This window comes from Staurois parvus, unplaced genomic scaffold, assembly GCF_062004578.1.
Source record: "Staurois parvus isolate SC_StPar_1 unplaced genomic scaffold, SC_StPar_1.0 ptg000061l, whole genome shotgun sequence".
NCBI classification, from domain to species: Eukaryota; Metazoa; Chordata; class Amphibia; order Anura; family Ranidae; genus Staurois; species Staurois parvus.
Genome location: NW_028317857.1, coordinates 6,962,487 through 6,987,095, shown reverse-complemented (window position 1 = coordinate 6,987,095; position 24,609 = coordinate 6,962,487). Strand labels below are relative to the sequence as shown.

General features: G+C 40.5%; 1 long non-coding RNA gene across 1 annotated transcript in view; it reads right to left on the bottom strand.

The window, feature by feature from the left end:
- LOC149469747 (uncharacterized) overlaps positions 1 to 24,609 on the bottom strand; it is a 64,721-nt gene that overhangs the window by 19,514 nt on the left and 20,598 nt on the right. The window lies entirely within an intron of this gene.

Below are 24,609 nucleotides of genomic sequence, written 5' to 3'. Positions count from 1 at the left end.
AGCCGCTGAGTTCAGGATAGACTGGAGCAGGGATAGCGTGTGTTGGGGTAGGCCGGTGAGAAGGGAGTTGCAGTAGTCCAGGCGTGAGATAATAAGGGAGTGAATGAGTTGTTTAGTGGTGTCTGGGGTGAGGAACATACATATCTTGATGTTGATGTTGCGGAGGTGGAGCCTGCATGATTTTGATAGTGATTGGACATGAGGTTGGAAGGAAAGGTTTGAGTCCAGGGTGACACCTAGGATTTTGGCGTGTGGGGTGAGATTGATGGTGGCGTTGTTAGTCGTGATGGAGAGGATGGGGGGGCGCGGGCTGGGGGGAAAACTAGGAGCTCAGTTTTGGAAAGATTTAACTTGAGGAAATGGAGCGACATCCAGTCTGATATGTCGTTTAGGAGGTGGGCGATGCGGGCGGAGAGTGAGGGGGTGAGGTGAGGGGTGGAGAGGTAAATTGCAGTTTTTCTTTGGTTTAGATACACTTTACATAGTATTAAAGTGGTTGTACACCCTTAAATATACCTAGTGAAGTTACTAGGCTCAGGTGATACACAGAGATTAAACAAATCCTCCTACATATGTTGTATTTGCAGTCTTCTTTTCTCTACATCTGTTCAAAGTCCAGAATTTATAAAGCTTGTCTGAGCTGTCGGAAAACAGAGGTCGGAGAAAGCTGAAATTAAACACTGCAGAGCAAAATGAGAAGAGTTCTGAGAGCTGATTGGAGGAAAGGGGCACAAACCCCTTCACACAGCACACAGGAACAGAGCTGAGGCTGTCAATCACAGGCTGTGTGCTGTAGGTCCCTCCGCTGTCACCATTTTTCTCTTGGTATCAGAAAAACTTGTCAAAAGTGACTCATGCATATATCAGAGGAACAGGGCAGCAGACAGAAATGACATTTATGGGTAGACTTACTAAATCTAGTGTATTCAGAATTTCGTGCAGTTGTATATGGTAGCCAATCAGCTTCTAAAGTCAGCTTTTATTCATTTATGTAAAACCTTTATCCCGAAAGGATCTTGCCAGCAAATCTGTTGTTTTTCAACATAACAAGCTGTTGTGCAAATGTAGCAGTTAGAGGGCTGTATGGGGCCTGGTGGTTTCTAACAGCAGCCCAGGATGTAGCAGTTGGAGGGTTGAGACAAACTATTTACCACTGACAGGGGTACTTACAATGATCAGCTTTTATTAATTTATGTAAAACCTTTATCCCAAAAAGATCTCGCCAGCAACTCTTGTTTTCCAACATAACAAGCTAACCTACAAATGTAGCAGTTAGAGGGCTGTATGGAACCCCTTGGTTTCTAACAGCAGCCCTAGATGTAGCATTTGGAGGGCTGAGACAAACCATTTACCACTGACAGGGGTGCTTACAATGACCAACGTTTATTAATTTATGTAAAACCTTTATCCCGAAAGGATCTCACCAGCAAATCTGTTGTTTTTCAACATAACAAGTTGTCCTGCAATGTAGCAGTTAAGGGGCTGTATGGGGCCCCATGGATTCTAACAGCAGCCCTGGATGTAGCAGTTGGAGGGCTGAGGCAAACCATTTACCACTGACAGGGGTGCTTACAATGGTCAGCTTTTATTCATTTATGTAAAACCTTTTTTTCCAAAAGATAAAAAACAGTTGCTGTAATTGCAAGTGTTAGCTGGAGTTTGGCTTTAATACATTCTTCTTAGGTTGAAAATGCTGCTGTTCAAATATGTCTGCGTTGCTCATATATCTATAGTGAAGACCGTAAGATCCAGCTCACACCAATGCAGTGCGGAGAAACGCTGCAAATCCTGTGTGTTTCCCACACCGCATTGCAATCGCATCGCGTTCATGCGATCTGGTGTGGGTGTCAATGATAAATAATGACTCCTCGAAGCTGGTCGCAAAACACGATGTGATTGCCAGAAATTGCATTGCATAGGTGAGAACACCCATGCGATGTGATTCAGGTGTGGATTTAAAAAAGGGTCCTGCACCTTTTTGGTGCAGATACGATTTGAGCCATACAAAGTGTATGGCTCAAATCGCACCGCACAGACATTTGCGTGTAATTGGCACAGGAATGCGGTGCAATTCCTATGCGAATTACATGCGGTGTCCCGCACTGCATAGTGTGAACCAGAGCTAAGACAGGAGGTGTGTTACTGGCCACATCACCAGGTAAAAACAGAGAGACGAAAGCCTAAAAAAAGAGAAAACTAATGCAGCCACCCAGGGTGGATTTGATTTAAATCAAGTTGAGTTAAATCACTAGTGAAAAGGCTCAATTTAAATCATAATTTTTAAGGAGTACCTGTCATCTCTGTCCCTCAGCAGCTCCTCTTCTGACCCGCTGTTGACTCACCAACAGTCCCATTCACTTTAATGGGACGGCTGGTGATGCGGCAGTGACACAACAAGGTGAGGGACGTGGCGGCAACAGGTGAGTGGATGCCCGCTAACAGGTGCTGCCATGATGGACCTAAAAGGACAGGTGCTCTTTAAATGTAAGGAATTCTTGCTGGTAGTTAGAATCTTTAATATTTGCAGACCAAATGAAGGTTTCCTTTTTAGAATAATAAGTTGTCAGGTTAGTAAAACAGAAATATCAGAACCGATTTTAGGTTAATGGGTTAATCAAACATAGTTGGAGAACTACTCAGATTCTTTAATTTCAGGTTTTATTTCTCATGGTTACTGTGAAATCGTGTGAATGCATCAATGCAGTGCATGTTATCTCAGCTTGCAGAGCTTGGATTCATTGACTGAATTTACCAAAAATGTAAATATTGCAGAATATACAGCCTCATGCTACATAACTAAGCTCAATGTCATGCTGAATAAACTAAATTATTAATGTATCTTAAATAGAAAACTATCTTTAGATAGATTTATACTCCATAAGCATTTTATTAAAATAAATTTGGTAAAAATCAACAAAATACGATGTAAATAAAAAAATCTGATTTTTTTTTTTTTTTTTTTTTAAATCTTTGATTTTTTATCCACCCTGCAGCCACCACATCTAATGATTGGTATTCTGCAATATATGACATTTTTGTTTTTTGAGTTTATTCCACTTTAAGTCCCTCCGTGCATGCATAAATACTGGTATCACTGTTGAAATCGTTCCTTTTTTTAGTTTGCATTGCTCGTTCATCTCTTCCAATCTGTCCTAGAGGTTTGGCTGTTCCCCTTTAGTAACAAGCTGCAGAACAATGACTGAATACCGCATGAAATAGTTCCAGTAATCTTTAGAATGCTCCAAATAAGAGGGATTATCCTGACTATTCTGTGGACAAGCAAATATCAGAGTCTTCTGACTACTAGTCACAGAAAGAATATGTGTCCTATTGTCAGTGAAAACAGTAGAAGCACTATCTGATTGAGTAGAACAGTGACTGCAATTATGTTAAATGGCACAAGTTTGCTGAAAGATGAATTCCTCAGTGAAAGCTTACCTTCCCAGTGTTCAGGGTTCCTGTGATATAGGGAGGGGTAGGGGGGCAACAGCAAAAGTAGCTCAGCTCTGTACACAAAGACGCCCTGACTCCCGAACAAACAGCTTGTAAAATGGACCTACTTCTTCGAGGGAAGTGGAATCAAGAGGCAAATCCCTATAATGGATAATGTAAGGCAAGGTTTGTTTAGTTTTTTGGGATTAGTATTCACACGTTTCCTGAAACGGGACTTCCTACGAGTGATTAGCTCTGACCACAAATCCACCATTGAGAAACATAACTAGAACTAATTTCTGTTTCCTGGTACAAGAGAAAGGCCAAAAGGTTTATGGTACCATATGGGGATATGATATAGAATACCATGGACTAATAAAGCCGTAGTGATGACTAATAATGACAAACTCATAAAGGCAGCAACAATTCTGACAGTTATAGGCTACAAGAATGGCTGAACATTTGTGGGGTAGCGGGGTCAGGGGAATGTATCCTCAATCCTGGCAAAGACTGGGATCTTTAATGGTATATTCGAGTCCAAGGAGACTATTTTGTACTTAAAGTGGTTGTAAACCTCAGACATGAAATATGAACAAAGTATATCCATCTATAGTGTGTACTTGTCTCAATCCAGAGCACTCTCTTTCAATTCTTTTTTATTAAAGTTTTTCCAAGACAATAATAGAACAGTGGACAACTGTAGCAGTAGTCGAAAAAGTATCACGTTTGTCAAAATTGTGTAGAATAAATTCAACAATCAACAATTACATATGACTATCTGAGATTTGTATCAAGAACATATCCATTCGTAAAGAGTTAGCAGGAATACTGCAGACTTAACACTCAGAACATGGCAATGCACATTTTGTTTCCCAAAATGACACATATGATACACAAGGAAAGGAATTTTATCCATTACAAGAACAGTCGATCAGAGACTTGACTAAAAAAAGAAAAAATGAAATAATAAAATAACAACAGAGCTTTAACGCCACAGAAATAAGAAATGTAACAAATCCAACAGAATTCAGCAAAATTCCAGCATCCATGCTATATAGTACCTTACTTTCATAGGTCAGAAAGCTTTAATAAAATATTCCAGCGTAGCCATCTAACATCGAATACCCTTATAAAGTGATTTGAAAATGCATAGGACCTCTCATATAGATAATGAAAGTGTACTCTATTAATCACTATATATTAGTCAAATGGAAAGAGATGTAGTAGATTTCCACGCTTTAGTAATAGTAATCCAGAGGACTCTCAAATGTAAGAACTCCAGGTATGGATATCTTATACATAGTCACATTGGCCCAGCTTGGACCAATGTAACTATGGGAGAGATTTCCTAAAACTGGATCACTCAGAATCTGGTGCAGCTGTGCATGGTAGCCAATCAGCTTCTTATTTCAGCTTGGTCAAAGAAGCTTTGACAATAAAACCTGGAAGCCGATTGGTTTCTATGCAAAGCAAAGATTTTGAACCATGCAGTTTTAGTAAATAATCCCCTAAGCGTCATTTTTGTCTGCTGCTTCATTCCTCTTCTATCTCCATAAGTCATTCTTGGTAAGTTTTCCTGACACCAAGAGAAAAACGGTGACAATTGAGCGCACAGTCTGAGATTGACAGCCTCAGCTCTGTCCCTGTGTGGAGGGAGGTGTGTCCCTTCCCACCAATCAGCTCTCAGAGCTCTCCTCACTGATGTAACTTCAGCTCCCTGCCCCCTGCTTTTCAGAGCTGAGAGATCCTAAATTCTGCTCTTTGAATGGATGTAGGGATAGACAGCTTCAGATAAACAGGTACAACTTATGTAGGAGGGTTTGTTTAATTTCTGTGTATCACCTGAGGCCAGTCACTTCACTGGGTATATGTGAGGGTTTCCAACCACTTTAATATGTTACCCCAACATTTCATATACTGACATGTGTTTGCTGTACCGTGTACTTGTATGAAAAACTATCCTGTTCTCTTTGTATCATTTCAGTTCTGTGAAATATCTGATGATCCTGCCAGTACATCTGCTTTCCTATAAAAATGATCACACTAGGCATGAGAGCACAGCATGGTCAGTTTTCTAGCTGTGCTGGGGACTCAGCCTGCTCTCCTCCAATGACCACACTTGTCCTAACATGCCCCCCCCCCCAAACACACACACATAGACATTCACTGGGAAGATCACTGGCACAGGATTGGGTAACCTTTGAAAAGTTAATTTTTCCCACATTCACTATGCTAAGGGAAAATCTGCTTGCAGAGTGAACAGCCTATTTGCCGTCGGTAAATCAACCTCTTTATCATTAGTTATCAATATTTGTTACTACCACTGGCCAAGTCTGTTCCTCTTAAAGAGCAATTCAAGATTCAGAAATGTATGCTGACCTGATCATGCCATCAATATGTGATAATATATTGTAGCAAGGTTTATTGAACTTACTGAAATGTGCATATGCCCTCTTTATGTGTTTCATTTACTATTATTATATAGTATTTTTAGAGTGCCAACAGTATGCACAGCCTTTTACATTTTAAAAGGAGAAAGCACAGTTACAATGCAGTCCAATGCAAGAGGGACAGGAGGGCCCTGCTCATGAGAGCTTACAATTTAAAGGGGTTGGGGCAAGTGGTACAAAAGGTAATAACTCTGAAGCATGAGGATGGGAGAGTTAAAGGTTCAGTTGTTAGTTAGAGGCAGGATAGGCTTCCCTGAAGAAATTAGTTTGCAGGGTCTGCCTAAAAGTGGACAGAGTAATAAATAGTTGGACAGATTGGGGTAAAAAGTTCCAGAGGAAGGGGGAGACTCTAGAGAAGATCTAGACATGAGCATGGAAGGGGAGACTTGGGACACTGAGAGCAGGAAGCCGTGGGAGGAGTGAAGAGGATGGTTTAGGTGATATACTAAGACGAGTTTGGTGATGTAGCGGAGGCAGAGTTGTAAATGAACTAATAAAATAGTTCAGCGCTAAAAGTTATTAAATCAATAATATAATCCAAAAACCATGCAGTTATAACTTACCACAGATAATGAGTGAAAAAATCCAACATCTATATACTGTGCATAAAGTGCTCAAAGGGTGTATACTGAGATCATAAGCCCAGCCTCTACTGAGTGCAATCAATCACACTAATGAATAAAATAAAGTGAAATAACCCCCTTTGTTGTTAATAAATATCCCCTAATCACATAAAATAAATCATAGGTCCCCTGTGCTTGGGGAAATAACACACTAAGTGATTAGTGCTAAAGTGACCAAACAAAAATGCAATAAAAAACTGATTATAAAATACAATTATAACACATAAAGTCTCTGATAGTCCATAAGTTTTCAAATCAATAGTGCTTCAAAAAAAAATTTTCCATGCAAAGTGAAAAACTTTGTGATAACTGTGATAATGTCAGCACACATATCCTCAGTGGCTCACCTCCTTTCAATGACCCAATGGGCCACTTCACTTTCAGGATCACTCCTGGATCCTTCTCAGGCAGTGGCTGGTATCAGTAGTACTCCACCTGTAGTCCCGCTCTCAGGTAGTAAATATGATACTCCAGGCCTCTCGTGATAAGTACATCTGCTAAGCAATATACTCCTCACCACAGACCATGGTGAGAGAAAAAGAGATCCTCCGTAGTGTAGTATTTAAAAGTAACAACTTTATTTAATAAAAAATGCCCACTCACTTTTATAAATTGATAAAATCGCATTCAAACCTCATGCCTGGGTGTACTGCATGGGTTAGGGATAATTGGGTGTCCTAAGATGGCGTCCATGCAGGGTGTGCGTCACCGCGTACCAGAAGCTGCGTCACTGCGTACCTACGCGTTGTGTCACTAGACCACGTGACGTCCTCAGGGTTGTGTAGTGTAGAAATAAACCCGTAAGGAGAGAGTTGCACTAGTCAAGGCATAAAGGTATAAGTGTTGCTTGATTGTTTGGAGATGATATGGAGGTGAAGTCTACAAGATTTGGATAGTTATTGGATTTGCACCTGAAAGAATTAGTCTAGGTTCACCTTGTAAAAAGACATAAACCACTGTGAACGGAGAAAAATCAGCGCAAAAAGCAGATACCCAACTCCTATACATAAGGGGCACACAATAAAAACATAAAGTCCAATGTCAGGATAAAGTCCATATAGCACTAGGGCTAGCTTCACATAGCTGTTGCAGACTCTGTGTGGAAGTATGAAGGAGAGAAGTGCCTCTAAGTGCAGTATTGACAATATTTATTTGGCAAGCAATGTAAAACCACTGACATTGTATAAAATAAAGAAGGCTCAAATGGGTAAGGTGGATAGCTGTGTCCTTGCTGTACTGGCCGCGTCCGCACTGAGAAGACTGTGGATGTAACAGGATTGCCGACCGGCACGTGAAGCCTCTAAGGATGGCGTCTGGAACGCACCTTGGAGCGTGACGTCGGCATCAGCATGATGATGTATGTGGACCAGCATGCAAAGCTACGCGTTTTGGAGCATGCGCTAAACCCTTGTAAAACCTTGTACCCTGGCATGAGTAGAGACTGATAGCTGTATTATTGATCTTGATGGAAAAGTCATGGTTGAGAGCGGGAGAATATTATTTTAGAGAGATTGAAAGGCAAAATGACTGTAAACTTTGCAGGGGAAGTTGTACTTTACAAGGGAATTTTCTGAATCTCTGCTGAATGTCATCATACAATCACATGCAAGCAAAATGCTGTTTTTATATTTCAAAAATTCACTTGCAAAGTGCAACTCGAAAAAATTTAACAGCCTATTTGCCTTTAGTAAATCAACCGTATGCAAAGTGATTGCCCAAAAAAACTCAACATGTGAAATAATTAGTTGTCAGCATATAAGTCTTATCTATTATGAGGAGAAATAAAAGAAAGAGATTGCCCAGATCCCAGAATTTTTTAAATATGTTTTTCTCTTTTAAAATGATAGATCACCTGCATTGCAAATGCACAGCATTCTCTAATTGCAAAGGAGAGAAGAGTCACATTTGTAGGGAACAAAGGGATGCTAGATTTCATTTATGACTGCACTAACAAAAAGAAGACACATATACTCTGTTGGAGCCATGTGGACTCCAAAAACAGAAAGGCATTTAGGCCGTTCACTTGCAAAGTACAATTGTACCTAGCAAAAGGAATTTCACTTTGCAAAGAATAGCGGATCACATGCAAGGAAAACACAAAAAAAGCATTTTTGCTTGCACATGATTGAATGAAGGAAGTCAGCAGAGCTTCACTTCATTCACTAAGCTCTGGGGAAATTTCTTTGCAAAGTGCAACTACCCTTACAAAATAGTAAAATAATAAATACTAATTGTGCGCTGCCTCTAGTCTCAATAGTAAGCTTGTGTTAAGTGCCTTGAGGAATTCACGTGACCTATGACGATACACATGGGAATGAGCCAGGTGATGTGAGAGCCGGAGACCCAGAAGTGCGGCGAGACACTTAGTGCTTGCGGTCCAAACTGTTTTTAAACATTTACCATGCAATTTATTTTTATGACTGAGTGCAATACTTTTACCCCCCGGTCACATCAAGCCCGACTTTAAAATTGTGCAACCTACAGTGAATTCGCACAATTTCAAAGTCGGGGGACATGCCGAATTCAGGTACGATTTTTAGGACATCTGACACAGATGTCTAAGCAAATCGCACCAAAAGTAGTGCATTTACTACTTTAGAACTCAGTGTGGCTCCAACCAAGTCAGAACCCCACCGATTTGACTGCTGTAATTGTATACAATAGGGTGCGACTTGACATACGATTTGCAAATCGCATGGCATGCACATCACATGCCAACAGGGGCATATTTACCACAAGGCAAACAAGGCATTTGCCTAGGGCGACATTTTTCAGGGGGCAGCACCCCCCCAGGTAGAAGGAACATATGCGGCATGGGGACCAGGTGGGATCCGAAAGAGGCTGCAGGCTGCTTGATGGTGTATGCAGATCCCGACTCTCTTTCCCAGGGATGTCTCTGGAGCTGTGAAGGTGAGTGTCTTTCTCTCTGTTGGTGGGGGGGAGGGTTAGTGGAAGGCTCTCTCGGGTGGGGGGGGGGCAGGGGTGTTGTTGGTCACTGTCAGGTTCTCTCCGGGGGGGGTGGTAGGGGGTCTGGTGTCGGTCAGTGTCAGGCTCTGATTTGTGGGGCAGCAAAAAACCTAAATACACCACTGCATGCCAAGTCGCACCCAATGTGACTGGGGTGTTAATAAACCTATTTGTGATTTTAATAATACTGCACTATGCTGGACTTTATGTGGTTGTACGTTCAATCTATAGAATCCACTATGGTTAGCATAGTGAAGGCATTAAAGATACAGACACCCCAAATCGGTGGACAAAAGAGGAAAGTCAGGACCAGTGAGAGGATTATGGTGACCTCAACGGAAGGGGAACACGTTTTATTTGACCTATTATAAGGTTTAGGTCAATTCATGAAGGTGAGGGTCCACCTTGGATTCACGTTAGTGGTGCAGCACAATTTGGTATAAAGATTTACAGCACTGGGAGAGTGGGACCACTTACCAATAGGATTGCCTGTGACGGTGTACTTTGGAAAAGAAGAGACTGTATGGATCACAATTAGCACAATTTTGGAGAGACTTTTAGATATATTTTTCACATGGATTATGATTTTGTTTTCACTTGTATACTTTTTATGGTGAATTAGGATGGTTTAATTGGTTTATTTTGAGTAGCGCAACACATATCTAATTTATTTTATTGTAATACCTTTACAAAATGAACATTCTATTTGCCTTAAATAAAATAAAAATAATCCCTAAGTGTTTTCTCACTAATAGTGCTGCTCTTTTTCAAAAACTTTGGTGCCCGCTGAAGTTCTCTTTTAAAGGTTTAAAAGTACACCATGAATATTAGAGATCCTCCTGGGCAGCACTTTCCATTGTGTTTTTGTTTGCTTACACATTTTTAAAGCAAGCGACCATTTCCTCACATCCGTGTGCCCTTGGGTTGTTCCTAAAGAAATGGGGTACCAACTTCATGTAGTTGATGGTAGGAGATGAGTCTGAGCCCATTGGCTTGAGTACACTCTATATATGCATTTATGTAGATTTATACATTTATGGACATTTATACATTTATGGACATTTACAAAGCTTCATGGACCACTTCACAAAGATATATTCTGCGAATGGACCATTAGGAAATATGACACACCTGACAAAATAATGTATTCATTCAAATGGTTCAACGTTTGTTTATTTCCACTCAAAGGAAAGAAAGGACAGAGGAATGGAAAAACAGATCAATTCATTCTCAGTGCAAGTGCCCTAGCTACCATTCAACAAATATGGTGCCATATGTTGTATTGTGTATTGCTACTATTACAGGCTACAACTTGTGTTTACAGATTCAATAGAAACCGGTGGAGAGGCTGCTTAAAGCCTCCATTATAACACTGGATTACCAGATGAGAAAAAGTTGAGTAGTATACTAAAATAAAGCTAGCTGCAAGAATACATGGCTACTAAGGGCCTATTGTACACCCCTTGAGGGCTAGGGACTGATGTGAACATACAATATATATGTAATGCTCTGCTTACATTGATGGCACTATATAAGTACCTGAAATAAATAAAATAATTAAATAAATATTGAGAAGCAGAAAGTGGCCTATAAAAAAAAAATAAAAATTAAGGCATGTATTATTCTGAAAATCATTTTCTGGGATAGACCAAGCTCTAAAAACATAACAGTACCTACAGTCAGAAAACTATTATAATCAATCTGATCTGTTTTTTTTTTTGTTTTATACATAAATGGTGGAAGATGACTCTTAACAATGATTTAGAAGCAATGGGTGACTGTTAGGGTAACTTTTGTTTGGCTGTCACACACCCAGCCACACATCTGTCTATCTCTGCCATTATATGCATGCATACATAAGTGATTATGTACAGTATATTTTTTTTGTAACAAATACAAAGTATATGGTGAGCACTGATAGTTAAAAGCCGCTAGCACAAAAGGCAAAGGCAACAAAACCCACAAAACATATACAATAAAGTGCAGCGCTAAACATTAAATGTCATCATTAAGTATAAAGTCAACAATTGCGACCACCTAGTTGCAAAACATGTGAAACAGCATACGTGTGATACATAAATGTCCATCCAGTATTCAAGTGGAGCATACAGAGTGTCCGTGGCACTACAAGGCACAGCAATACCAGTGTTGAATGCTCAATACAGTGCTCTTAATCCAGCGAATGGAGTCCACCACCTCTAATGGATGTGCACTTACCAGAAAGCTACTGGTAAGTAGCATTAATGTAGATCATATCGATGGAGAGCTCAATGACTACAATGAATATTGTGCAGACTGGACTTCTCCACCAAACACTAACAGAACTGCAAACCGAAAGAGGGATTCCTCCTAAGGAGAATTGCAAACCACAGGAGCCCAAAATTTGGTATATAGTATAGTATTTAATAAAACGAATATAAAAAACAATCCATGTGGATAAATGTATAAACATATATAAAACATATACCAAGATGGCGCCGCTCCAAGCTCCAGCCGTGGCAGTGTGATGTCAGCACATAAAGCTCCACCCAACGTATTTCGTGCATATGCACGTCCTCAGGGAGGAATCCCTCTTTCGGTTTGCAGTTCTATTAGTGTTTGGTGGAGAAGTCTGGTCTGCACAATGGTGTCCGTTTATGAACCAGCGGTAATAGATCGCTGCTCAGTTCTCCGGCATTCTCGGAGAACACAGTTCTCCTGTGAATGCAGTTTATGAAGCAGTTCTCCGAACGAAGGGAGAACGGTCTCCAAACGCTGGAGAACGGTCTACAAACTCTGGAAAACGGCTGATTTTACTATAATCTCGCGAGATTACAGTAAAAGATCAGTTTACTAAACAGAGGTAAATTATCTCTGCTTAGTTTGAGGTCCCTCTGATTCTCCAGCTCTGGGCTGGAGAATCTGGAGGGAGAACACAGATCTCCAGTGAAGGGCTGACATGATCTCCTGAGTGTTATAAACTGTGAATGACCAGAGAATAGCTGAGATCCGTTGAATCGCAGCTATTCTCTGTGTTATAAACGGACACCTTAAAGAGTCATTGAGATCTCCATCAATGTGATCAACATTAATGCTACTTGCCAGTAGCTTTCTGGTGAGTGCACATCCATTAGAGGTGGTGGATTCCTTCGCTGGATTAAGAGCACTGTTTTGAGCATTCAACACTGGTATTGCTGTGCCTTGTAGTGCCACGGACACTCTGTATGCTTCACTTGAATACTGGATGGACATTTATGTATCACACTTAAGCTGTTTCACGTTTTGCAATTAGGTGTTCACAGTTGTTCACTTTATATTATTTTTTGTCTTTTAGTGTTTTCAGTACAATAATACAATGTTCCTGAATCCTAGGCAGAACCATTGCAGGAGAAAAGAAAGTTGAGAGTTGAGGTTGTAGAGGAGAGTATTGAGTGATAATTTTTTCATGTATGTGTGTCTTTTTGTTCTGGGAAGGTTGGGAAGCATATGTTGAGGTTGAAGGTTAGCAGATGGTAACCAGAAAGAGGAACAGGACCACTGGAAATTGGAGACGTAGATAGAAAAATACAAGGTGGGCTAAATAGAAGACATTGTCCGCTGGAAGACTGGATTCAAAGACGAACCCCAACTATAATGGGTGTTATCTTCCAAGTGTTGAGAATAAATATTCATTTGATACCACTGACAGTCTGTCAGTTTCCTGACGGTGTCATACATTTATGATTTAATAGTAATATTATTGCTTCTCTTTCCTAGAAGTTGAAGAATGAAACCTGAAGGGTTGCTATGAGAAACATCCTTAATTTTTGCTCCAGGTTTCCTCCAGTTTTAATAATTCAGTGTCACCATGACTTACAGTAGCTAAAGTGATATGTTTTTTGTGATATGCATGTCAAACTTACCTGCTCTGTGCAAAGGTTTTGCACAGAGCAGCCCCGATCCTCCTCTCCTGGGGTCCCCTACCAGAGCTCTAAGCTGCACTCCCCCACCAAGTGCCCCGAGATCTGCATGGGGGCAGACATGCATGCTTGCTCCCGAGCCCTGCTCTGTGCATCCATAAGATACACAGAATGGGACTCAGCTCCACCTCCTGATCCTCCACACTGGCTCTGATTGACAGCAGCCGAAGCCAATGGATCCTGCTGCTGCATCTGAACCATTGAGGAGTGAGAGCGTCAACACAGCCTCGGCTCTCATGCACATTGCTGCATCGGGATCAGGCTCAGGCCTGTATTTGGGGGGGGCTGCAGGGGAAGCTGCATGTAGGTTTTTTTACCTTACTGCATAGATTACAGTAAAGTTAAAATCCTTCTGCTTTTACAGCAACTTTAAGTTTGAATATGCAGATACATTTTGCTGTGCTGTTATGTAGTGTCTATATTAAAATCCAGATTACTAAGGCCATTTAGAATTTAATACTTTTTTGGTAGCATGGTAGCAATTATTTATGATAAAATGTTATCATACATTGTAAATTTGTTACATTTAACAAGTTTGAAAACTGGTTTTGTATGCAAGTTTTATAAAAATGCATTAAACCTTTCACTGCCAGAGTTTTTGCATTTTTTTTGCACACGTTTTTAAAAAATCATTTTAGGCCTGAAGACTACATACAACCCCCAAAACATATTTTCTGACAGCAGACACCCTAGAGAATAAAAGACTAAGGGATGTGTGGAAGCAATTGGGCAGCAGTCTGCTTGTCAAATTTACATACAATCCAGATTGTGTGCAAACATCCTCTCCCTCCCCCCCCCCCCGAGCTGTCAGGTCCGTACAACGCATTCTAGGCATGAAGGTAAAAAAAACCTTCAGTGTCTCTCTAATACTTACCTGAGCCCAATCCAGTGATGTGCACAAGAGCCGAGCCTCTCCTGGGTCTCTCTCTCTCCTCATTGGCTGAGACACAGCAGCACTGGCCATTGGCTCCCACTGCTGTCAATCACAGCCAGAGAGGAGGGAGCAGGAGACAGGGCTGTGCCATGCTCTGTGTGTCCCATAGACACACAAAGGAGGCTCAGGAGTGAGCAAGCAAGAGTTCTCTTGGGGCACTCGGTGAAGGAGAGGGGCCAGAAGCCTCAGCGGGTGTTCCTAGAAGAGAAAGACCATTGCACAGAGCAGGTAAGTATAATGTGTTTTTGTTTTAGTTTTTTTTTTTAAATGAACCTTTATAACCACTTTAAGTATTTATTTGTATAATGAACAATTAATAGTGTGGTATCAACGGCATAAAATTGTAGAACACGCTTTGCTGATAAGAATGCCCTGAACTATTGGCAGCCTGTGTACAACTAGCATATCTATCTATTCTAAGATAGAGGGATGTCTGTGTCCCTCCTCTGAGGCATTCATCTACTGTCTATGTCTTCCTGTATTGGTGGTCCCCACACCTCCCATGTACAGTATGTGTGTAACAGATACTCCAGTGGAATTAAAGACAAATAAAAACCTGTAGATTATACAAAACAAAATACATTTTTGATGGTGGTAAGCTTTAACATTGCAAAAAAAATATTTAAAAAAATGGTATTGTTTTTATAATGCTAACAGTTAATCATGACAGTCGATTGACAAGTACACCATAATTGAGAGTAATGCCATTTTGCAGCATACCTTCCAAAGCCCTAAAAAAGTTATTGACAGAGAAGATTTTCTAGGCTTTCTTTGCAAATAATTTGCCAGCATATACTGTATAACGTAGACCCTTCAACTTTTTAGATTTCTGCTTGGATGTAAAATGTTACATGTAGAAGGTGGTATGTGAACCATATTATGTATGTTTATCAGTCCATTTTTTCTATTGTCATGTTCTCCATTGCCTTTGCAAGTGTATTTGACTATCATCATGGCCAGCCAAATGCATAGAATATCCAACCAACCACCAGAGGTGTTGAATGGTCTAATCTGTACCTTTGCTATCCTTAGATAAAAGTTGTTGTGAGTCTGGGCCACTGGAAGTCACTCCAGACAACTTTTGGAGACCAAAAGGAAAGTTTTGGCTAAAAAATTTTATCTGCTCTTAATAATCATTTCATTACTTTATAGAAATGTGTTAAATGAGTTCTGTGGTCATAGCATACACTTCTATTTTATAACATCAGCATTGTAATAGCAATGAAAACAATAGTTATATTGGAAAACCCAATACATTCTTACCTGAAAAATGTAATGTGAGTTTTGCCTGTCTGCGACCATCTCTTTCCATAGCCTCCTAGATTCCCTGTATACTCCATAGCTTCTCCTCTGCTGTTTATCTTCAATTTTGAAGAACTACATATCCCATGGTACCTTGTTATCTACAAGCAGTGATTCCTGTACTGACCCCACTTCCTGAAACCCCCTCTCAGCACCTGCAGTACAGGAGGCAGGCTCTGTGACATGTGTGACACAGCAGTGCCTACGCACAGCGCATAGTGACTACGTGTCACAGAATTCATTGTAGTACATGTGAGGGGATCTTCAGAGCATTTACAAACTTTAAGATCATTAAGATTAATAGGAGTAGGATAGAAATAACTGAAATACAATCTAGAAATTAATAAATTATTAACCCCTTGGTGCAGAGCGTATGCAAATATGCAGCCCCACTGGACTGAACTTTTTTCTGTGGGGCCTCATATTTGCGTTAGAGCATGCCGCATGGCACGCTCCCAGCACAGAGACCGGGATCTCACTGAGAGCTAACAATCAGGACCCAATACTGGGTCAACAGACCAGTCACTGTGAAGCCTTCGCCCCGTGTTTTCTCTATCTGAGTGGAGGAGAGAGATACTTTGTATCTCTTTCTCTCTCCTTGCAGAGAGAAAAAAAAGATAACAGTGTGTACAAAAATAAATAATAATATTTAAAAAAAAATACAAAATGAAATACCTAGATCAAGTTTTGATCTAGGTCAGTGCCAGGATTACTGTTTGGGTCAAGGTTAGGGTCATTGGTCAAAGTCAGGGTCAGCATTTTTTGAGCACGCATAATCTAAGGTGTATATAAAAAAAAATTCCAAAATATATACAATCCAAAATAAAAAAATGTAAGTTGCTTGTATCCAAAAATTGTGTAAATAAAGTCACTCCAAAAAACTTACACTGTTGTGGTCACTTGGATTATTGTATTGAGTGATGCACTATCACGTATTTTGCAGTGTTCAGATTTTTAACTATATGAATTTTGCACAAATTTTGAAGTTGCACAAACTTATATGGGAAAGGGTATGATATTTATTTATTAAGGTAATGCACTATCTGAGTTTTCTTTTTTTGAGGTATTTTCTGTCCTTTTGAGAGCCATTGGAGGAGCTCGGCACCAAAGGATCCAATAAGTTGTATTATTTTGTACACTAAATTTTTTGGAGTGACTTTATTTACACGTTTGTTGGATACAAGTGACTTACATTTTTTTATTTTGGATTGTATATATTTTGGAATTTTTTTTTATATACACCTTAGATTATTTGGGTTCATTATATGTGTATCTATATATATGTTTAGGGCTATTTATTTACATATTGGATTTTTGTGTTGATTTGCACTTTCAAGGGTGAAAGTTTGATCTTTTATGTGAAAGGGTATTAGGGTTAGCTCATTGTTAGTTGGTACCATAATTATAGTTTTATTTTTTGAGCACGACTTTAATTTTTTTTTTAATCAGTGGCAGTGTGGTGTCAGTGTGTTTTAGCTAGGATAAAAAATAAAAATAAAAATGTGCACTATTGTTTTTGGCCTGTACTACGGGTACAAACAACAACTAACATAAGTGGTATTAGTGCGATCGTCAGGAGCATTTTTGGGGGGTTCCTCTTTGGTGGTAGGTTATGGCAGTGGCAAGAAATATAAAACTCGATTTAAAAAAATGTTTTTTTTTTTATTATTTTGGGACAGTTTTCCTTTGATAATTTAAAAAATTTAAAAAAATTCATGAGATATCCATTACCATTTACCACCAAATGAAAGCCCAATGTGTCCTGAGATCCTGGTCTCTGTGCTGGGAGCGTGTCATGCGGCATTCTCTTAGCACAAAGATAAGTACGCAAATATGAGGCCCCACAGAAAAAAGCCCAGTCCAGTGGGGCCGCATATTTGCATACGCTCTGTGCCAAGGGGTTAATCATATATTAATTCACCTGGATATGCAAAGTAGTTGTGATAATATGTATGGATTTACTAACACATGTCAAAGTTGCAAAATTATGCTTAGGCATTAACATTTGTTTTACCCTTAGGCGCGAAGGGGTTAATTTTGACCATATATATTCTTTAAAATTAATGAAGCCCTATATTGTATGCTGCAGTTAGCAATGTGTATTTGAATATATTTGAATACATTTGCCAAAAAAAAGAATATTGAAAAACAGTCTTGATAATACATAATATATATATTTAGTCTAGATCAAAAACCACTAACAATTTTAAAGACATATCATTTCCATATTATTATGCTAAATTTAAATCCAAGTATGTGGTTCTGTGCACAAGGCCATGTGTTTTGCAGTAAATTCATGAAAATAGATTATAGCTTGTCTATATTTTACATTAAATATGTCTGAATCTTTCAGTTTTTTTGTTATTACCCTATGCTAATTGCAAACCAGTTTTATTTGGCCTGGAAATTGTTCCATCTGTGTGAAGTTTTTCACTTCCATGGCTGTTCTCCTGCTGACCAGAACTACTAGCCAAATGCTGATGTGGCCAAAACGGTGGAGGGGTCATTCTTTTACAGGAGTGCTTAATTATTTATCAGTGTTCTGGCTACATTTAGTACATTCCTCAGCCATAAAGACTTTGAGATTGGTTTATTAAGTAGAAAAATAAGAAATAAGTCAAGCTTTATTCACTTACTTGTTTACAAGCCTTCAATTGGTTTTAATAGACGGCATAAAAATATAAAAGGAAGGTTGGAATAATTACACTGAGATATGGGTGTATAACCCTGCCCTCCCAAAAATTTAATATATTGGACTCGACTAGTCCTTAGATGTGGTGGCTACATTAGTTTTTTTTTAAGGCTTTCTTTCCTTTATTTTTGCATGATGATCCTGTAAATAACATACCTCCCTTTGTGTCTATACTAATTTCTTTTATGCATCTATGGAGACAATCATGGTTGTCACATGGAATAGACTTCAAACATGTCTGCCTTTATTCATCTCCATTACATGGTGGGTGTGACAATAGTGAGGTCTGATAAACCCCAAACTGTGTGGAGAACAGGAGTCGAAATGAACAGCAAAAGTCACACGTTGGTAACAATAATGGTCAGATTTAAATCTCATGCCTGTGTTTAAGCAGCCATGCTTAAGCCAGCTTAAGACATATTTGACAAGAAAGCAAAGAGAAGTGTGATGGTATGTAGAGACATCATAAACAGTAGCCCAGGGTTTTTAAAAGACTCCTAATAAGGCCCTGTTGTAAATGGCCAAGTTGTAAATAGTCTAGATGCAGTCTAGGTGCAGCACAGGAATACATGCCTGTGATGCTGGGTTTTTTCTTTACTGGCCAACACCTGAATTGCTCTGAGTTAAGTTTCATACAATCTACATATTTCTTACTATAATAGAGTTATTGATCTACAAACTCTGGTTACACAAAAGTATAAGACGATACCATCCAATTAGACACCAAACATGCCTATATTGCCTTTACACCCACATGAACTTTAATGGCATCCCATAGGGGTCAATATTGAGTTGACCCACCCTTTGCAGCTATAACAGCTTCACCTCTTCTGGGAAGGCTGTCCACAAGGTTTAGGAGTGTCTATGGGAATGTTTGACCATTCTTCCAGAAGTGCATTTGTGAGGTCAGGCACTGATATCAGATAAGAAGGCCTGGCTCACAGTCTCAACTCTAAATTATCCCAGAGATGTTCTATTGGGTTGAGATCAGGACAATGTGCAGGCCAGTCAAGTTCCTCCACCCCAGACTTGCTCATCCATGTCTTTATGGACCTTGCTTTGTGCACTGGTGCGCAGTCATGTTGGAACAGGAAGGGGCCATCCCCAAACTGTTCCCACAAAGTTGGGAGTATGAAATTGTCCAAAATGTCTTGGTATGCTGATGCCTTAAAGAATAAGTTCACCTTTTGGGAACATGTTCCACCCTTTTTTAGGGTGGAACATGTAACATGTTCCCATAGCCGCAGCCCCCCCCCCCCTCCCTCTGTTAGATAGTACGAGGAGAAGTCTCCTCATACTATCTGTCAAATTTGAAAACAGCGTGTCCGTGTGGGGCTCCACCCACATGGCCACATCATTCATTCACGGACCTCCATGAATGAATGAGCTGCAAGTCCTGACAGCCTTAGTGGTTGTCGGTTTGTAGTTTTCAATTAACTACCACGGCACTGTGGAGTGACATGGTAGTTCATTGAAGCTTCCTGCCAGAATATCTACTTGCTTGTACATCCCGTTCGGAAAGCAGATATTCTGACAGGTCTGCAGTGGACTTGCATGGCATCAGGAATCTACTGATAGTTGGTGCAATGCTTTCCAGGCCCTTGCAGACAAAAATAATAAATGCATTTTTTTTTACCTGCAAAAAAATGTGCATTTATTATTTTTGTCTAAAAGGTAAACTTATCTTTTAAAAGTTCCATTCACTGTTACTAAGGGGTCAAACCCAACCCCTGAAAAACAACCCCACACCATAATCCCCCTTCCACCAAACTTTTCACTTGGCACAATGCAGTCAGACAAGTACCGTTCTCCTGGCAACCGCCAAACCCAGACATGTCCAGCGGATTGCCAGACAGGGAAGTGTGATTTGTCACTTTAAAGAACATGTCTCCACTGCTCTAGAGTCCAGTGCCGGCGTGCTTTACATCACTGCATCCGAAGCTTTGCATTGCACTTGGTGATGTAAGGCTTGGATACAGCTGCTCAGCCATAGAAACCCATTCCATGAAGCTCTCTTCGTATTGTTGTTGAGCTAATCTGAAGGCCACATGAAGTTTGGAGATCTTTAGCTATTGACTCTGCAGACAGTTGGCGACTTCTGCGCACTATGTGCTGTTCAGCATGTGCTGACCCTGCTTTTTCATTTTACGTGGCCTAACACTTAGTGGCTGAGTAGCTGTTGTTCCCAGTTGCTTCCACTTTGTTACAATACCACTAACAGTTGAGCGTAGAATATTTAGTAGCAAGGAAATTTCATGGATGGACTTATTGCACAGGTGGCAACCTATCACGGGACCACGCTTACATTCACTGAGCTCCTGAGAGCGACCCATTCTTTCACAAATGTTTGTAGAAGCAGTCTGCATGCCTAGGTGCTTGATTTTATACACCTGTGGCCATGGAGGTGATTGGAACACCTGAATCCAGTAATTTGGAAGGGGGGGTCCCAATACTTTTGGCAAAATAGTGTATAACTTATTTGGTATCTAACAAATTGTAATTTAATTCTACTAAATAATATGTTGCTTGCCAAATTGTAAAACCTTGTTGTATGGAAATGTTGCTTTACCCAGGATGACAGCAAGAGTATATAAGCTGAGCATAATAAAATGTTCTCCAGCACACTTTCCATCAAGCCCCAGATCCTTTGATTGGGTGGAAATGGATCTGCAGTATGCTATCCAGGCACAACAAAAAGCTGCTATAATTGGCAGCTGGATTTGTTGTTCACTATTGGAACTACCAACACTGACAGTTACATTTCTGAGGGCATTTGACTCTGCTGTATCAGGCTGGACTTGGATGCTTTCTAGATACGTTTTTGAATGCACTGTGGATGCTTTCTAGATACGTTTTTGCTTACAGTTCACACCACATGCAGTTCCTGTGCAGTTCTGATGCAGTTTTCTATGTTCCAGTATGGTTCTGTGCAGAAAAAATGCAGCATGTTCTACTTTTTTTTCTGCACCAGAAACTGACTAGAACTGACTGAACTAGTGTGAACTAGGGCCATTGGAATACATGGAAAAGACTGTGCATGCGTTTTTGCTGCAGAAAAAAGTGCACTGAACTGCATCTAGTGTGAACTAGCTCTTAGTCTGCAAGTGATCTAAACTCTGCACTGAACCAAAGACTAGGCAGCCTTCACTTAAGTATTTTTTTACTTTTAAAATATTTTTATTTTACTGTTTCTTAAGTCTGTTTTGTAATATACAGTAATTTCTGTAAATACTTTTTTTAATGTTAAAATTATATATTAAAATCATTAAAGCAGTAGTAAACCACGCAAAAAAATAAAAAAAAAACCTTCTCCCTGCATAATGTGCTGAATGACTTACCTGAAAACGAAGCCCTCCAGCGGAGTGTCACGGCACCCCAAGGCTTTCATCTTCACCTGGTCTTCCTTCCGGGCCCGCAAGTTGTGGCCATCTGATTGGCCGGGCCATGACAGTGTCTCTCTCGCGAAGGGAGTTTCAGCCATGGCACGGCTATCTCAATGGATGGCACGCCATCCCTTAACAGCACAGTGCACATGCGCCGGTGACATCACTGCCACTTCTAGATGGTGCACATTTGGGAGATATTAACAGTACCTACAGGTAAGCTTTTCAGTAAAATATGAAAAAAGGAGTTTACTTACACTTTAAGACGAATCTCTGAATGATCTAACTGAAATGAAAGAAATCTGCCTCTTTGAAAAAACTACCATAGTGTGGGCTTGGTACTGAGTGATAGAGACATTTTAAAGATCAGAATTTCAAAAGCAGATGCTGTGAACAGTGCATGTCTCCTTTAAAACACATAGTTGCGGCTTTCATCCACATGTGAGTGTAAAGGAATAAAAGGAATAACTGCTCACCTAACCTGCCCCAGTGCTGATTACTTTCAGTCTGCAGGGGTGGACTGACAACTCATGGGGCCCCCGGGGAATATGGGATCATGGGGCCCGTGTCCTTGCCCAAACTCAAAAAAGCCTATGAAAAAGGTACCATGGGCATCTCATGCGGCCCCCTACTGCCCCCGGGCCCTCGGGCGGTGCCCGAGTTTCCAAATGGTCAGTCCGCCCCTGCCTGCAAGCTGGAAAACACCTGTGCAGGGAAATACTGGGTACAGCAGGCTGAACAAAACAAAACTTACAGATCAACATACTAATACATCCAATGTTAGTGTGATGATCTCCACGCTGAGCTATTGTGTCCCGACAGGTGGGCCGCCAATTCCCCCCCCCCCCAGGACACACTGATCGGTGTGCTGATCGGATGCCAATTGGATGCTAGTTTTCCAGCATGCCCGTTTGACAAAAGATGGTTAGTGAGACAGGCTTCTGTCGGAGAAGGAGCAGTACACAATTCCAAAAGTTGTCCGGTTCCTGCCGAACAGAGCATTTTCAGCTGATCTTTGGCTGATTTCGGCACGTGTGTACCTAGCCTAAAGTGTTACTAAACCCACAACAGTAAAATCAGTCTGTATATGCAGTAAATCATGCTTGTTATACTCACTGTGGAGCCTAAGGGGTTAATCTTCTGCATTGTTTAAAAAGGCTGTTTGATCCTGTCTTCTCTGATCCCCCCCTTCTTTCAGTGTCCCGCTCCTATCTCCTGAAAAAGATATCATGTGGAGTCACTCTGCATATGCTCTGTTTGGTGTGTATTGCTAGAGTTTTTTTTTTTTTTGCTCGGGAGAGTGCATGTGATCAGCACAGGGCCAATCAGCACTGTCCAGACAGAGGTCAGGGGTTCTGCATCCTCCTAGAGCAAAAGAAAAACTCCTCCTACAAGCTTTAACCAGTGCTCACCTGAACACTTATAGAAGTCACAAGACTTCTCTAACTGCTGATGGGAAAAGGTATTTACAGTGAAGGAAATAAGTATTTGATCCCCTGCTGATTTTGAATGTTTGCCCACTCACAAAGAAATGATCAGTCTACAAATCGAATAGTAGGTGTATTGTAACACTGAGAGACAGAATAGCAACACAAAATTCTAAAGAAATGCATGTCTAACAAATTATGCACTGATTTGCATGTTCATGAGGGAAATAAGTATTTGATCCCCTATCATTCAGCAGGATTTCTGGCTACCAGGTGTCTTTCATACAGGTAACAAGCTGAGATTAGAAGCAGTCTCTTAAAGGGAGTGCTGCTAATCTCATTTTGTTACCTGTATAAAAGACACCTGTCCAAGGAGCAATCAAACAATCAGATTCCAAACTCTCCTCCATGGCAAAGACCAAAGAGCTGTCCAAGGATGTCAGGGACAAGATTGTAGACCTACACAAGGCTGGACTGGGCTACCAAACTATCACCAAGCAGCTTGGTGAGAAGGTGACAACAGTTGGTGCAATCATTTGCCACAATCCGGTCGCCACACCCTGGCGTGTTTCATCACTTCCAAATTCGTCATAGGGGTTGGTTACATGGTACAGCAACCAAAACCCTATTCATCTGGTGAGATGCAGCAATACAAAGCGGTGAGGGACTGCATGAGCATAATTGGTGTGTGGTGGTTGTTCCAGAAAGAAAATTAGCGCTTATCCAGAGTTGTATATGGACACTTATGAACTTTGTTTACATATTTTTTTGCACAATTGGTTTGCACGTTAAAAGAAGAGGATTCTGTGCACATTTAATTTTATTTATGCTAAGTTATAATATTTGGTGTTTTCACAGTGCTACCAATGAGGTAGAGATATATTTGTAGTGGATCATCTTTAGTTTTTAGTTCATGTGTTGGTGATATTTTGATTTGATAGTAAGGTAGCCGTAGTGAATGTTTTATATATATTCACATATTTAGGTGTAGTTGTGCACATTTAACGCTTTAATTTTTCTGTAGCTCAGTGTTGTGTTGGGTTATCAATAAATAGGTTATGCTCACTTTTGCACCATTGAGGCCTATTTGTAGGTTTGCAATAAAGCTAGGGACGTATTTACCACAAGGCAAAGCAGACATTTGCCTAGGGTGGCATTTTTCAGGGGGGCAGCACCTCCCCCCATCAGAAGGGATGAAAGAAGAGACAAGCGCACCATCATGGGAACCAGGTGGGATCCGAGAGAGGCTGCGGGCTGCTTGATGGTGTATGCAGAGCCTGGCCTAGGGGTACTGTTTGCTAATGGAAGGCTCTCTCTGCAGGAAGGGGAAGGGGGGGTTATGTTGGTTGGTGTCCATGGGGTAGACGATTTTTGTGTTGCCTAGGGCAATACACCACTAAGTAAAGCTGTTACCTAATATAACTGTATCTGCAAAATCTGGCTATGCCATCAACTTATATC